Source organism: Plecotus auritus (assembly GCF_963455305.1).
Source record: "Plecotus auritus genome assembly, chromosome: 8".
NCBI classification, from domain to species: Eukaryota; Metazoa; Chordata; class Mammalia; order Chiroptera; family Vespertilionidae; genus Plecotus; species Plecotus auritus.
Genome location: NC_137782.1, coordinates 66578971 through 66594582, shown reverse-complemented (window position 1 = coordinate 66594582; position 15612 = coordinate 66578971). Strand labels below are relative to the sequence as shown.

The following is a 15612-nucleotide window of genomic DNA, read 5'->3' as shown; positions in this document are numbered from 1 at the left end:
AGGAATGCTGTGTCATAAATTAAAATTGAAATTAGGTGCAATCATCATGCTACTGAGAAATCTTAATAGTAAATGGGTGTTTGTAATGGTACTAGTTTTATTATCAAAAGATTGCGACCAAACATAATCAAAGCTGAAGTATTAACAGGATTTGCAGAAGGAGTGGTTGTTCCGATTCCAAGAATTGATTTGTCCCCGTCTGACACTGGCCTCCCATTTAAATGAATTCAAAGACAGTTTCCCATGATGCCAGCATTTGTGGTGACGATTAATAAATCACAAGGACAAACTCTAGACAAAGTAGGAATATTCCTACTTGAACCTGTTTTCAGACATGGTCAGTTATATGTGCTTTCTCTTGAGTTCAAAGAGAGTGTGATGTTAAAGTTAAAGTTATAAATACTTTATCACAAGGGAAATTAGTCAAGCACTCTGAAAGTGTTTTTACTCTTAATATGGTATACAGGGAGATATTAGACTAAGTTTAATCAATTTATCAGTCATTGTTTTTATCAATGTTTTTATATCATGTTTTTCTTGTTTTTACATCATGTTTTTGTTGTTTTATATCATGTCTTTGTTGGTGTTATATCATGTTGTTATTGTTTATTTATTAATAAATTTATATATTATTTTCATATACATTTTACTAATTTTCTTTCATCCCTGACACTTCTAATACAGAGAAAGGGCAAATAGCGATGTTAAAATATTTCTTCTAATTAATTTCCTTTCAATGCGCACGAATCCATGCCCTGGGCCACTTGTTGTAAATAACACCACAATGAACATAGGGGTGCATATATTCTTTTGAATTAGTGTTTGGGGCTTCTTTGGATAGATTCCCAGAAGTAGTGGTATCTTATTGTAGTTTTATTTTGCTTTCTTCAGATAACCTTTTTAAAAGATTTTTGGTCATTTCCTCTTCTAAGAGGTGCCTGTTCAAGTCTTTTTTTCCTTTTCAAACGTGGATTGTTTTATTTTTTACTTATTGCCTTGTAGGAGTTCCTTTATGTTCTGGATATAAGCCCATTGTCAGATATATAAAATGCAAATATCTTCTCCCAGTCTGTAGCTTGCTTCTTCATTTGCTTAATAAGGTCTTTTGAGGAGCTTAAGTTCTTATATTTAAGAAAGTCCAAATTATCAGTTCTTTCAGTATAGTGTTTTTTGCACTCAATTTGAGATATTTGCTTACTCCCAAGATCACGAAGATACTTTTCTATGTTTTTTAGTAGACGGATTCTTTTTAAATTTTGCATTAGGTCTACTAGTATAATTCATATTACATTAATTTTTATGTATGGTGTGAGGTAAAAAAGTCATCTTCCCCCATACAGATTGTCCTCTGTGTGGATATCCAATTTCTTCAGCACAACTGAATTGCAGTAGCATCCTTTTTATAAATCAAATGAACATACGTGTTTGAGTCAATTTCTGTTTCATTGGTCTTTGTCTAGCCTTGTATCAATAGTGCCTGAGCTTAATTATTATAGCTTTATATTCAACACTGGTATTTGGTTGAGTGTGTTCTTCTTCAAGATTGTCTAGGCCAGTGATCAGCAAACTCATTAGTCAACAGAGCCGCAGTTTGCCGACCACTGGTCTAGGCTGCTCTAAGATTTTTGTATTTCTATGTAAGTTTTAGAATTAGCTAGATAATTTCCACACATAAACCTTGTAAGAATTTGATTGCATTAAACCTATAAGTCAATTTGAGGAGGATTGACAACTATACTGAGTCTTTCAATTCATAGTTTAGTTCTCCATTTATTTAGATCTTCTTGACGACTTTGTTGAATATCTGATTTAATTTAAGCAACCCTGGAGTTGCCTGACCTTGGTCTTCTTGATATTAAATTACAACATTACATACAATCATCATATAATACATTTTCCTTACTGCTTAAACAATTTTTTTTTTCTGGTGACTTGCAGCCAAAAACATCTGAACTGACAAACTTTCCTTGTAGTGTGATGGATTAAGCAGAAGGCTTGAGTCTATGCTACTCCCTGTGTGGCCATGGGTAAGTCACCTAACCTCTCTGGGCCTATTTTCTTACCCATGGAAACCTCACAGGGTTAGAAACTTGTTCTCTTTTTCACAAACTGGGGAACGCTGACTCCTCTTACTTGCCCAATTTAAATTTCACTTTCTTTGGGAAGGCTTCCCTGACTCTTTCAAAAAAACCTAGCGCCCGGCTGGCATGGCTCAATTGAGCGTTGACCTATGAATCAGGAGGTCACAGTCAGGGCACATGCCTCGGTTGTGGGCTCAGTCCCCAATGTGGGGTGTGCAGGAGGCTGCTGAGCAATGATGCTCTATATCATTGATGTTTCTAGTTCTCAGATATATATATATATATATATATATATATATATATATATATATATATATAATTTTTTAAAAAACCACACACACAAAACCTAGCTATTCTTTTCCTATACATGCCCCTCAAAGCAACCAGCACACTGTAATGTCATTGTTTGCATGTCTGTCTCCATCCGTGCCTTACTGGATCAGTCAGGGACTTGGTAGGGAACAGAGGGCACACTTAAAGGGCTTAATTAAAGAAAGCATAACGAAGAGACAATATCAGAGGAATAGACAGGATTAAGGGAACCAGGGGATGATGAGGCACCCCGGGGAATAACCACAGAGGCATTGATACCACTTTTGAGTCTGAGGGATAGAGATGAAGGAAGTGTTATGGAACCCAGGGAGACCCATGGGCAGGTGGGGAGGGAAGAATAAACAACCCACCCTCTCACTCTCTGATTTCCTTCAACTCTCATAGGATCAACCCCACCAGAAGTCAGAGGGCAAAGGAGTCCAGGTGCCACAGTTTGTAGAGGTCAGCTTCCAGGGGAACAAAGCAGAGCAGCAAGAAGCAGAAAATGAATATAGGAGAAGAAATAGGTAACAGCCAGCATACTCACCTTCAGCATAAGCTTTTTCAGAATGGATGCTAAATCTTTAAAAAATAATGTTGCCATAGTGTTTTAAACATTTGTTACAAAAATCCAAACATCATAGAAAATAAAAGGTCCCCTTATTAGCCTCAGAAATACCCATAGCTAACTACCTGTTGTGAAATATTTCAGATTTCACTGTATATGCGAACACGCTGAATATGTGGGTCTGTGGAAGACTGCAATTCCAGAAATGACCACAGCAGTATCTCTGGTCTCCCATGGTCTTCTTGACATTGCCACACCCCATCACGAGGTGAGTCTATCGTCTCCTTGAACCTGGGGAGGGCTTTGTGATTGCTTTGACAGGGAGAATGTGGCAAAGTCTGCATGACTTCAAAACTAGGTCATAGAAGGCAATATGGCTTTGCCCAGAAATCTCTCTTTCTTGGGATGCTCACCCTGGGAACCCAGTGAACATGTTATAAGGAAACCCGGGTCACATGAAGAGGACGCGTGCAAGTGCTCCGGCTGATTGCCCAGCTGAGGTCCTAGCTGACAGTGTTAACTGCCAGAGAAGCGAAAAAATGAGCTTCCAGGTGATGCCAGCTTCCAGCATCCGAGTGACCTCAGCTGGAGCAGACAGTTATCCTCACCAAGCCCTGCCTGAATTGAAGATTCATGAGCAAAATAAATGTGTGTTTTTTATTTTATTAAAGCCACTGGGATTTTGAAAAACTTGTTATATAGCCATAGTAACTAGAATAGAGGCAGTACTAGGGAGTTAAACCCTCAAGCTCTGGTGTCGGACTTTTTGGGTTTGAATGAAGTCTCTGCCTCTTATTCCCTATGTAATATTTGGCAAGTTGTTCACATTCTAATCCTCAGTCTCTTCATCTGTAAAATGGGAATAATGATATTAAAACTCTCAGAGAGAAAAGAAACCTCTCAGAGAGTAGGATCAGGGTATAAAGCAATCAGCTCAGTGCCCAGCAGATATTAAATTATTGTTATTGATCATTGATTCCCTAAAATAGAGATGGGGAAACTTTTTTTTTTTTTTTTTGCCAAAGGCCATTTGGATATTTACTAGTATAACATAATTCGAGGGCCATACTAAATTATCAACCTAAAAATTAGCTTGCTATATTTGGTCATTTGTTTAATTAATTCACCCCTAATGCCTTGGCAGGGCCAGACCAAATGATTTCACGGGCCTTATACTGCCTGCGGGCCAGATGTTCCCACCCCTGCCCTGAAAGGCAAGCAGGAAACATACCGATTGAGCAAAGCTACGCTTATTTTCAGAAAGGGAGAACAGCACTGGAAAAGTCCTAGTAGTTTCTCCAAGTGAAGACACATCATTAAGAAAGGATATGGGGTTTAAAGGCTGCACTGGCTGGTTCTAAGGTGGGTGATATAAGGCAGGTTACTGGTTGGGATTGGGCAGAACTTATGACCTAAGAGTTCATAAGGGATTGGTTGGTCCAGAAGGGCTAGGGCCTTGACGTGAGTCTAGATGAGCAAGTTTTCTGTTTTAATAAGTAAAGAGTGTCACTGGTTCCATCTTATCTTAACAGCAGGCATTTCCCAGAGCAAGCAGGTAAATTATTACTTGGCGCCAGTATTATTTAATGCAGATAGAAGAGTGTGTTGCTTTCAATTCTCATATTATACTTTTTTTTTTTCATAGAAAAGGGATCATACTCTATCCCACCTATTATATTGAAACTTATCTTTTTATTTAACAACGTATCTTGGATATCTTTCCTTATCAGAACTTCTCAATTCATTTTATTTTTTTAACATTTGCTTGATATTCCCTTGTGTCGTGATTTGTTCACCCCCTCACATATCAGCATGTGGCGTGTGTGTAGTGGGACGGCAGGCCCAGGCCCTGAGCACAGTGCCTGGTCCAGAGGCAGCACGCGGGAAGGGTTTGTTATTGAAAGGAAAGTGTGCCTGAAATCTGTAAAATGTCCTATCCTTGTAAGGTATGAATGGATGCTTGGGCTCCCCCCATTACGGCATCTTATCCCATGCCAGTTTTGTCACCTGTGTTATGATTCATCTGAGACTGGGAAGGATGCAGAAGTTCCTATGTGCACTCAGCAAGGAATCGGGGAGACCGCTGGGATGTGTGCGAGATAGTGAGCCTGAAGAGCAGTAGGTACCCACCTGGACAGGCTGGATGGAGGATGCAGCTGAGAATCAGAGGTGCCAGGAGAGAGGTGTTGGCATTGAGTCAGTGCCAGTGAGAGAACAGATCATGAGTGTCAGTGGCCATGGACTTTAGGGACTCGTGCCATATAGACGCCACTGACCAGGCAGGGCAAGGGACACCTTGTGACACCAGCAAGGACCCAAAGTAGGAAGGCCACCTCTTCCCACTGCCACGAGAACATTTCCCCTACATCCAGATTCTTCTGGAGAGGGATGCCAAGGAGCAAACATTAAAAAAAAAAAGTCCCTGTAGGGGTTTTAAATTGATAATCAGACACAGCATTTATGAAAATAAAGCTGATACAAAATGAAGATGTAGTTTTTCAATGAAGGATAATAGTCTAAAAGTGAGCATTTGGAAATAATGGGGCATTTCCTCCCACTTTTTTATTATGAACATTTTCAAACAGAAAAGTAAGAAGAATAATTGAACACATATATCCACCACCTAGATCTCTCGGTTGTTATGTTTTGCAATTGTTTCATCTATTTTTTTCTGAAGTAGTTTAAAGTAAATGACAAACATCCTGGCATTTCACCCCAAATGCATCTCTGAAAAATAAGAGCATTTTTCTGCATAATGTGGAGGCGTTCCTGGTTGACACTGGGAGTGCTGCTGGCACTTACACGGGCGAGGGTCAGGGAAGCTAAATGTCCTGTAATGTGTGCTTTAGGAAGAATTGTCTAGGCCAAACCTTGACAGCATCATCTTGTAGAAAGCCTGTGCTGTAGAAAGACAAATGTGGGAGTATATGTGGGGGTGGGTGGAAGGGTGCTATCATATACTTATTCATTATATATGTGTCTTTATTATAAAGGTCACACAGAAACCAATAAGATTTTAAAAAGTGATAAAGATGCAGTAGGAAAAAAACACCTATAATCCCACCCTTTAGGGTCAACCACTGTTTACATCATTTTGGCATATTTCCTTCTAGTCTCTAATATATATATTCCCACTAGAGGCCCGGTGCATGAAATTCGTGCACAGGGAAGGGGGGGTGTCCCTCAGCCCAGCCTGCACCCTCTCCAATCTGGGACCCCTTGAGGGATGTCCGACTGCCCGTTTAGGCCCGATCCTGCTCCCACCATACTTATGTGTGACCTCAGTTAATCCCCAGAATGACTTAATGATGTAGAGCTTATCATGCTCATTTTCTAGATGAGATGCCTAAGGCTGAGGAAGCTTAGGAAGGCTGTCCACAAGGTTCCACAGCCTGTGCGCTTCACCATTCTGACGTTCAGCCCCTGAATACAGCTCTGGGCTCCCTGCCCAGCTCCGAAGTTGGGAGCTGGGGACGTGGAGTAGGCACTTGACCCAGACAATAAGGAGGATGTATCCAGTTTGGAGGGGTTCCTCTTTCCCGCTTTGAAGATCTACTTCTCAGTTGGGGCATAGAGATAATGGCAGCCACTGGTCTAGAGCTCCAGCTGAACTCTTAGCCATTAGCTAGCACCAACTTGCTACCCATGGGAGTGAGCCATCTTGGGAGTGAATCCTCCAGCCCCGTTCTAACCTCCCTAGCTGATGCTGCACAGAACAGAGATGAGCAAACCCTGCTAAGTCCTAAATTGCAGATTTGTGAGCAGAGTAATTGATTGTTGTTATTTAAAGCCACTACGTTTTGGAATGGTTTGTTATTCAGTATTAGATAACCAGAATAAAACCATTTTCTCAGCTGATCCTCTAAGCCAAATTAAATGTGACACCTTTCATACATACTGTCTCCTTTAATTCTCATCCTTCCCTCTAAGGTAAGAAAATCAATAGCTAACATTTACTGAGTGCTTGCTATATGCTTAGCGAAGTTCAAAATCCTTTTCCTATGCCAGTTCATTTACTAGTAATTGTCCCAATAACCCTGTTTCATAGGTACTCTTCCCTTCATTTTAAAGGTGTGGAAACGGATACAAAGAAATTGGAGAATTTACCCCAAACTATGCAGGATGTGGCAGGCCCAAGGACTCAGTTGCCTCAGGCAGGGGGTTGATGAGAAGACCGAGTCTCAGAGAGGTGAAGTGACTTGCAGTGAGTGACTTTGGACCACTTATCCTCTGGGTTCCTCCATTAAAGCTGCCATGACCCTGACAGCGTCGCTGTCCTTTTGGACCAGTCTCTGTGAGAGCCCTGTCTGGCTCTCCATCGCTGATGGTGTCCCTTAGCTTGGTCTTTCCTCCTCTGCAGCTGTGGCACCCAGTGACCTTTGGCTGTTCCCACACATTCAATTTCATCCTCAAAGCACAGGACTTTTCCAATCAAGAAAGTTCTTTAGAAGAATGTGCTGCAGGCTCAGAAGGACTTTCCAAAAAAGCATTCCAGCATTCCAAGGATAGTTTGGGCATTGAGCACCCTCCAGGCAACTCCTCACCCTTCCTGCAGTCTCTCCCCTCCCCTGCAACTCTGTCTTGTGTGCTTTGCAAACACAGGATGGAGGCGAACAGGGCAGGACGTCAGGGTTAAGAGAAATTGGGCATGAGTCTAAGGTCACACGGACTTGTGACCTAGGCAATTATTTAACCTCTATGAACCCTACTTACTTACCTGTAAAATGGGATTATGAATAGCCTCTTCTCATAGGGTTGCTGTGAGGATTAAGTGAGGCAATGCTTGTGTTTCCCAGAGCCCCTTTTAGTGCAGAACCCATTGCCTGTAGCTCCAAAATTGCCTGTCGCTCCAAGGTAGGTGAATTGTGGGAAAATGTCTAGCATTTGCTACAGAACCCTTTGTGGCCATCTGGTAAAACCCATGTGTCTGTCCACCAGTGCAGAGGAGAAAATTGTGCCTTCTGCCTCTCTTCCACCTCCCAGATCTTATGCAGATTCAACCCAGAAACCTGTTGGCAAGGGATTCCAGGGAATATGTCCTCCAGGCTTCTGGAGGCATAGAAGGGTGAGAATGGTGCTGAGTTGCCAACAAGAAACCTAACATATTTTTATTTCTAAAGAACCAGTGGGCAAGGTCAATGCCTGACCCAGATGGGGACCAACAGGCTTTGTTGCATGAGGTGGAAGCGGTATTGTTGAGTGGAAGGAGTGGAGGGGGACAGGGCTTCTCTTGCAGGATGGGGAGTCTGCTTCTCTTGATGAAAGGTGATAAGGGTAGTCTGGGCCTCAGGCATGCTGGCAGCTAGGCCAGAACATGTGACCCGGCTCAGCCAATAAGACATATCTTACACTTCAAATTGGAGGCTAGTAACACAAGGATGATGGGGGTGGGGAGGGTGGAGAACTTATTGTGGTGGCAGAGGCAGCAAGGACTGCAGTAGTTCTCTGTTTCTGAGGAGCAGTATTGTGTGCCAAGCCTGCAATAGTGTCCTGGGACAAGTTCTGTTGGGACAGTGGTGTAAGCCACAGGGTCCAGTACACCATGGGAGCAGTGTTCTCATCAGACTAGTTCTGTGATCCAGTTTAGGCTATGATTTTGGTTGCAGCGTTTCCAAGCCTAGTTCTCTAGGCTTCCCCCTCCCAGCGATTCACTGGGTTAACTAATATCTTTCCAGTAAGTTCATTTTCTGCTTAACTTAGTCAAGGTCGGTTCTGTTGCATGCCACCAAATTCTTGACAAGACTGAACTTAGAAGGCCATTGTGAGGATTAAATGTAAAAAACAAACAAAAACGTAGCACGGGTCCTGGTCAATGTAAGCAACCTGTATCAGTCAGGTTCTGTTGCAGGTAATAGAAACCACTCAGACCAGGTAAAGCTGAAAGAGATTTAATACAGGGCATTAAATGTTTGCAGGATTGTTGATTGTGAGGGAGGAGCAGGTTCTAGGTAGAACTTCCAGGAATGTCTCTCAGATGTATCAGCAAGATTGGCCAACCAAGAAGCTTCTAAATCTGCTGCAATCAGGAAGATGAAGACTGAGGAAGTCACTGTCCCAATTGCTGGCTCCAGGACCATGCTGCCTCAGCTGAGATGCACAGACCAGGAAACGGCTCCCACTGTTGGTTCCAGGGCCACACTGCATCTGCCTTGATTGATGACAACAAAACAGATGTCCCATAACCTTCCCCTCTGCAAAGCAAAGCTAGGCAGCAGTCCCTGGACTTCTGCTCTCATTGCTGCAAGAGAAAAAGAATTGCCAGTGCAGAGTGGAAATACATTCTCCACTTCACTTCCAGCTTCCTAACAGTGCTTCCATTTTTGGACGATAGGTGACTCAAGGACCCAATCTGTAGACTTGGGTTTGCCAGCTTCTAGCATTCAGTATATAAAACATGCACAAAAGAGTGGAATAGAGCCAACCCATAATGTCAGAAACAAACCCTGAGTGCAGGAACCACATTTCCTATTTATTACATTGCTTTGCATTTAATCACTGTCATTTTTGGGTGCTGTGCTCTGCTAGTACCCGAAGCACATGCTCAATCTGCTCCCATTAGATGAAGAACCCATTGAAGGAAGGTCAGCAGACACAGCTTGGGCCTTCCAAGTGGAAAGATAGAATGTGGACAGAATGTCCATTTTGTCTAGGCTCAGATGAGTCAGTTTGACGGAACAAAGAGCCGAGCCATGTTGCTCATCTCTGTAAGCCTAGATGCCTGGGCCCAAAATTAATTCCCCCAAGGAGGCCCTCAAAAGGTGGAAGCTATATTATGCCTCTGGGGTGTGTGTGGGCAGAAGAGGCCAAAGCCCGAGGCAGGTAGGAAGAAACTTTCACCCACCTGAGCTTATCCTGGTGGGATACCAATTAAGAAAGAAGAGACATAGCAGAAGACATGCCAGTTCCTGGCTGCAGCTTCTCCAGAAGCTAATCTGGGTCACATCTGACAAGGCAAATGCTGATTGAGGTGTCTTGAACCTGAGGACTGAAATAAGCACAACTGGGCAGCATGTTAGAAATCAGCCCCCGGCAGCTCCGTGAAATGTAGAGGTTAAGAACAAGGGCTCTGGAGTCAGGCAGTCATGGTTCTTATGTGCACAGGGAGAAAGAGACATACACCCTCTGAGCCTTTGTTCCTTTTCTGTAATACCTGTGTCACAGTGTGAGTAACACCGAGTACAGTGCCTGGGACAGAGTAAGTCCTCAATATGTTGAAGCAATTATTAAAATGAAAGGGAAAGAGAATGGACTCATATTGAGAATTGACTATATGTCACATGCTCTCTCTACACGATCTTCTTTAGTTTTCTCAACAATTCAGTGCCTCCACGTTATGAATAACCATTGGAGTTTGCAGCTCAGAAGCACAGGAGCAGCCCTGTGAGGCAGGAATTGTCTTCTTCATTTTAGAGAGAAGGAAACTGCGGTGGAGCAGCCACCTTTGGGGCCTCACCCATGTCCTCCTGCCCTTCCCACCTGAGTGACTTCCAACAGCTGCACCTGCATTTCTTTGCCCAATGACTTCCTGTTGCTGTTGGCCTGGCATCCTGGAAGTGCTGGAGCAATGACCACACCCTTCCAGCAGCTTTCAACCACTGACTGATGGGAGTTTGTGCAGAAACACCCTCTTTCCCTTGACCCTTGGTGACAGCCCTGAGGCCATGGGTTCTACCTTGTCTCCCAGAAATCCCCGTGGATTAAGTGTTCCATCCAATCAGATAAAGCTATCCTTATGACAAGTAAGGTAGTTCTCACCCTCTTCCCCAAATGGGGAGAAGCACCATGCCAAGGGTCATTGTCTTCAGTTCTAGCTATATTAATTATTCCTTAAGTCTGTCACAATTCCACTAAACAGTCTGTTATTTCAAAACCAAATTGTGAAAATCAAGCTTCAAAAATTTGTATATAAAACAAAAATAAAGAAAAAATGAAATATCATATAAAATAAGTACGTACATATAACAAACAAAAAGAACATATGCAAAGCTACCACAGTCCTTGGTCCTATTGGTCATGAGGTCAGAGTTGATATCTATGGCTTCCTTCTTCCACTACCTGTTCTGTATTTCTCTTGCTCTCAAACAGAACCTCAGCTAATTAGTATTCTTTATTTGATGGAGTGATCCAAACCATCCTTTCCAAAGGGTCTGAGTCCTCAATTATTCTATTTTTTTGTGTGTGTTTACTTGTTATAGTTTTACCTTAACATTTACTATCAGGCACAGACACACTAAGAAGTGACCCAGAAAGTTCACTGTGTTCCACATATAGTTCTTCTTGTCTCCATTTTCTAGCAGCAATCCAATTACTTTCCTCTGGGTAACTAAGATTGGGCATTCCATCCTATAAATAACTCCTTTTTCTGCTTATTGGTTCCATGGCATAAGGAGTCCCAAATGGCCAGGTGAGCATCTCACCTTCCAATTAAATGGAGTCATTCTTGTGCCCTTTGGTTGAAGTATTCCCATCTTGAAGACTAAGACCTCCAAACCAGCAGAGTTCAAGGTTCCTGAGATGTGAAGCAAAAATTCTGAGTAGGTTATTGGATATAACAGGGAGAGGAGACACGTTCATTTCTACCCCTTTATTCCTGATTGCATGGACTTAGTCTGGCTATGGTTCCTCATAACCAGAATCAGTGGTTTCTAATTTGAAGCATATACTGCGTCCTGTAAGATGGATCTTTGTCCTTTCGGGATGTTGTCTCAGAACTGGTGCAATAACTGAGTCTTCAGCAAGCTACTCCATCTTCCAAGTAGTCCAGCCACTTCCGGATGATGGAGTGGCATGGACATGATTGTATTTCTGCACTTTCTTGGTTGTGAAATGAGTTCCTTGATCAGAATTAATACCATGGGGAACACCAGGATGATAGATAAGGCATTCTTTGACTCCACAGGTGATGGTTCTGTAGATACATTATGTGCAGAGAAGACACATCCACATCCAGAAATGTGTCTTTTCCAGTGAAGATGGATCTCTGTCCCCTCCACGATGGAAGAAATCCAATGTAGCCATCCTGCTACCGGATGGGTTAGCTAGCCCCCCAGGAAATCAGGGTTGATGTCTTCTCTTGACCCATTAGGCACTCAACAATAGTTTTAGCTAGGGAGACATTAAGGTTGTTGATCATATTGTTGATCCCATGCATAGCCTCCTTACTGCCACCAAGGCATCTTTGTTCATAGGTCCACGAGCTTACCGCTGATAAAGGAAGCTCAAAATGACTCAGAAGTGCAAGATTGTTAGTTTCATTTGGGTCTGATGCAATATCCTCATTTCAAGTTTTATGACCCCATTCTTTCCTAATCAAGATTCACATGAACAACTTGATGAGGTGTGAATTCAATTGATATTGTAACTCAGCCATTTCAACAATTAAATTTTATGTTACATTTTCAGCAATATCAACCTTGTGTCTTTAAGAAATAAAATATTCTTTTAAATTCTGTTCTTGTAACTTCTCAGATCATGATCTGAACTAAGCTTGGCATTTTCTCACTGTAAGCATTCAAGTCCACTCAGAAGAATCTATCCCGAACCACAATCATTATCGTCATTATTACTGCCATAACAGTCAAGTGAAACAGCTAATTGGGCTCCCAAGGCACTTGTTTCAGTTGGCTCTTCATCACAATCAACCACAGATGATAGCTTATTTAATGGCCTTTGCATGCAGTGGATTGCTAGCACCCCATTTCCCATTGGTAAGGAGCTCATCACTGTACTCAAGCCCAAAGGAATGGCCAAACCAATGCTCAAATCCCATATTTATATGTCTATCTCTTGAGATTGCTCCTATATCAGATAGAATGTAGTCAGAAGATAAAACACACACACACACACACACACACACACACACACACACACACACATAGTAATTTGAACAGAGAAAGTTTAACATAAGAATTATTAAGTATAAGAGAGGATTGGAGCAACAAGGGATTGGCTAGTGAAAAGCAAAGAACTGCAAAGAATCCCAGAATCGTGGATATAAGGTTCTAAGGGTAGTCTTACCCTTAGGGCTGACAGAGAGTGCCCGAGGAAGAGCCCAGGCACCAGGGTATGATGCAGACCTTGCTGAAGAGGGCATGGTTGTGGCTCATTAGAGAGTGGAGGACAGTCTCTAAGGTGCTACACCAGCGGGCTTGCTGGAAACCTGCCTCTAGGGTCCCAGTGGGGGAGACCCCTCCCTGGAGACACCATGCCTTAGAATTTGCTCTAAAACTGCCCCAGAGGTGCTAAGGAAGGCTGTTCACGGGAGGTGCTTCATTGCAGCATTTCCCTCTGAAGTTACCTGAAGGGGTTCTGGGCACTGCTGGCTGCAGCACACAGCTGAGTGTTGGAGAAGCTGCTCACGGAGCGGAGCAGGCACTGGAGAAACCATGTGTGCTGCTGGAGCTGGGACCTGCAGGAGCCGCACGCGCTGCCAGAGCCTGGCGCTGCGTAGACCAGGCAGAGCAGTAGAAGCCCACATGGAGGAGTGGACTGGAAACAGGAAGAGAAACTGCTTCTTCCTTCAGTGTCCTTCCTTTGCCTCTACTTCAAAACTTAACAGCGTGCCAGCTGGCAAAGGAGAAATGATCCCAAGGCCCAACTGCATTATTGCATCCAGGCAATGAGAGGTGAATTTGGAAGTGAGTGGCAGTGAATTTGTAATTGGCACACTGGGAAGACATTGTGGGTTATCTAATGCTGCACCATCTAATACAGCAGCCACTTGTCACATATAGCTATTCCAATTTATAATAATTAAAGTAAAGTAAAAATGTGTCCCTGGCCAGGTAGCTCAGTTGATTAGAGCATCGTCCCGATATGCCAAGGCTGTGGGTTTGATCCCTAGTCAGAGCACACATGAGAATAAACCAATGAGTGCATAAATAAGTGGAACAACAAGTTCTCTCTCTCTCTCTCTCTCTCTCTCTCTCTCTCTCTCTCTCTCTCTCTTCTCTCTCATCAATAAATATTTTAAAATGAAGTAAAAATTTAAATTCTAGTCCTCAGTCACACTAGCCACATTTCAAGTGCTCATGTGAATGGTACAGATTATTAGCATCATCACAGAAATATCTATCAAACAGTTCTGGTCTAATGAATCTTGATTGCCTCTTTGCTTTGGCTGCTAGAAATCTTGGAGATAAATTCAATCTCCAAGGTCAAGGATAAGGTCATTCTCTAGCAAAGTACAGGCCTGTGTTCTCACCCCTGGCCTTCTTCATCCGAATTTCCTAATCAATTTGTTTTATCCTGCTCTCTTCCTTTCGGTGAACTTTTAAAACATACATTTGGGAATTAAGATGGATAAAATAAAAACCTTTTCAGTAAAATGAAATTATATTTAAAGCTGGATGAAATCAACCAGCTCATTTTTCAAATATAGAAGTCAAAGCCCAGGGAGTGAAAGGAAGTCACCCAAAGTCACAGAGTTAGAACTGGGAGGATGATTCAGGTCTTACGACTCCCACTCCAGGTCTCACTGCATAGGATTCGTTTTGTGCCCAAGATCTGAGAGGCAAGTCAATGTCATCCAAAGGAATAATTAGACCTGAGGTTTAGACTGTGATTCATGGTTCTCTGAGGCTCGAAGACTCAGATGGGAAGGGAAATATAAGCAGGTACAGGGACAGGTCATCGCAGCTCACAACAGACCTGCCAGGATCACTTGTTACTCTTCCATTGTTCTTCTTATTCTTGCTGGGGGTGTAGGAGGGGGACTAGTTGTCCCTCTACAGCCATCACTCAGGACCCTGAGCACATCTTAGGCATATCTTGATTCCCAGCCTGCCTTGCTGTCCTCCTGCAAATTTCTGTTTTACTGGGTCCCCAGTGACCTCTGCCCACTCAGCTGACAACTGTCCCTGACTCCTTCCCCTTATGAAACTGTGAGGCCATAGCATGCTCTAAATGACCGGAATTACAGATAGAAATTTGAAGGTTGTCTATGTATACATATGGCTCAAAGAAATGACACAGACAGAGCAACTGAGAGTGAGCCTGCAAGGTGCCAGCCTACGCTGTGTGGCATTTTGTGCAGCACTCACCTCCCGACTCGTTCCTGAACCTGCCTCACTGCCACACTGCCACACCCCTAGCACAGACACCATCATCTCTTACCTCTTCCATGTAAAGGCCTTCTATTGTCCTCCCACTCTATCTGTCTTCCTTTCTATAGTAAACATGTTCTCTTAAAGGCATGATTCACACACAGTAAAATTCACTCCTTGTAGTGTTCAGTTCTGTGAATTTTGATAAACACATAGAGTCAACAGCCACCAACATAATCAAGATATAGAACAGTTCTGTCACCCCAGAAGTTCCCCTGCACCCCTTTACGGTCAAGCCATGTCTTCCCTGCCTCTGGCAACCACAGATCTGTTTTCTGTCCATGTAGTTTTGGCCTTCCTTCCTTCCTTCCTTCCTTCCTTCCTTCCTTCCTTCCTTCCTTCCTTCCTTCCTAATCCTCACCTGAGGATATTTTTCCATTGATTTTCAGAGAGTGGAGGGAGAGAGGGAAAGACAGAGAGAAATATCGATGTGAGAGAAACACATTGATTAGTTGCCTCTTACACGTGCCCCAACCAGGGCCTGGGCCGGGGAGGAGCCTGCAACTGAGATATATTCCCATGACCAGAATCGAACCTGGGACCCTTT

The 15612-nt window shown here is 43.0% G+C and overlaps 1 long non-coding RNA gene across 1 annotated transcript in view; it reads left to right on the top strand.

Annotated features, from left to right (window-relative positions):
* The window catches only part of LOC308255500, a 60996-nt gene that overhangs the window by 27369 nt on the left and 18015 nt on the right, over nt 1-15612 (top strand). The window contains exons 5-7 of the long non-coding RNA XR_013961357.1: nt 1939-2027; nt 2799-2920; nt 3106-3229. This is a non-coding gene — a long non-coding RNA (uncharacterized lncRNA). The remainder of the gene's footprint in view (nt 1-1938; nt 2028-2798; nt 2921-3105; nt 3230-15612) is intronic.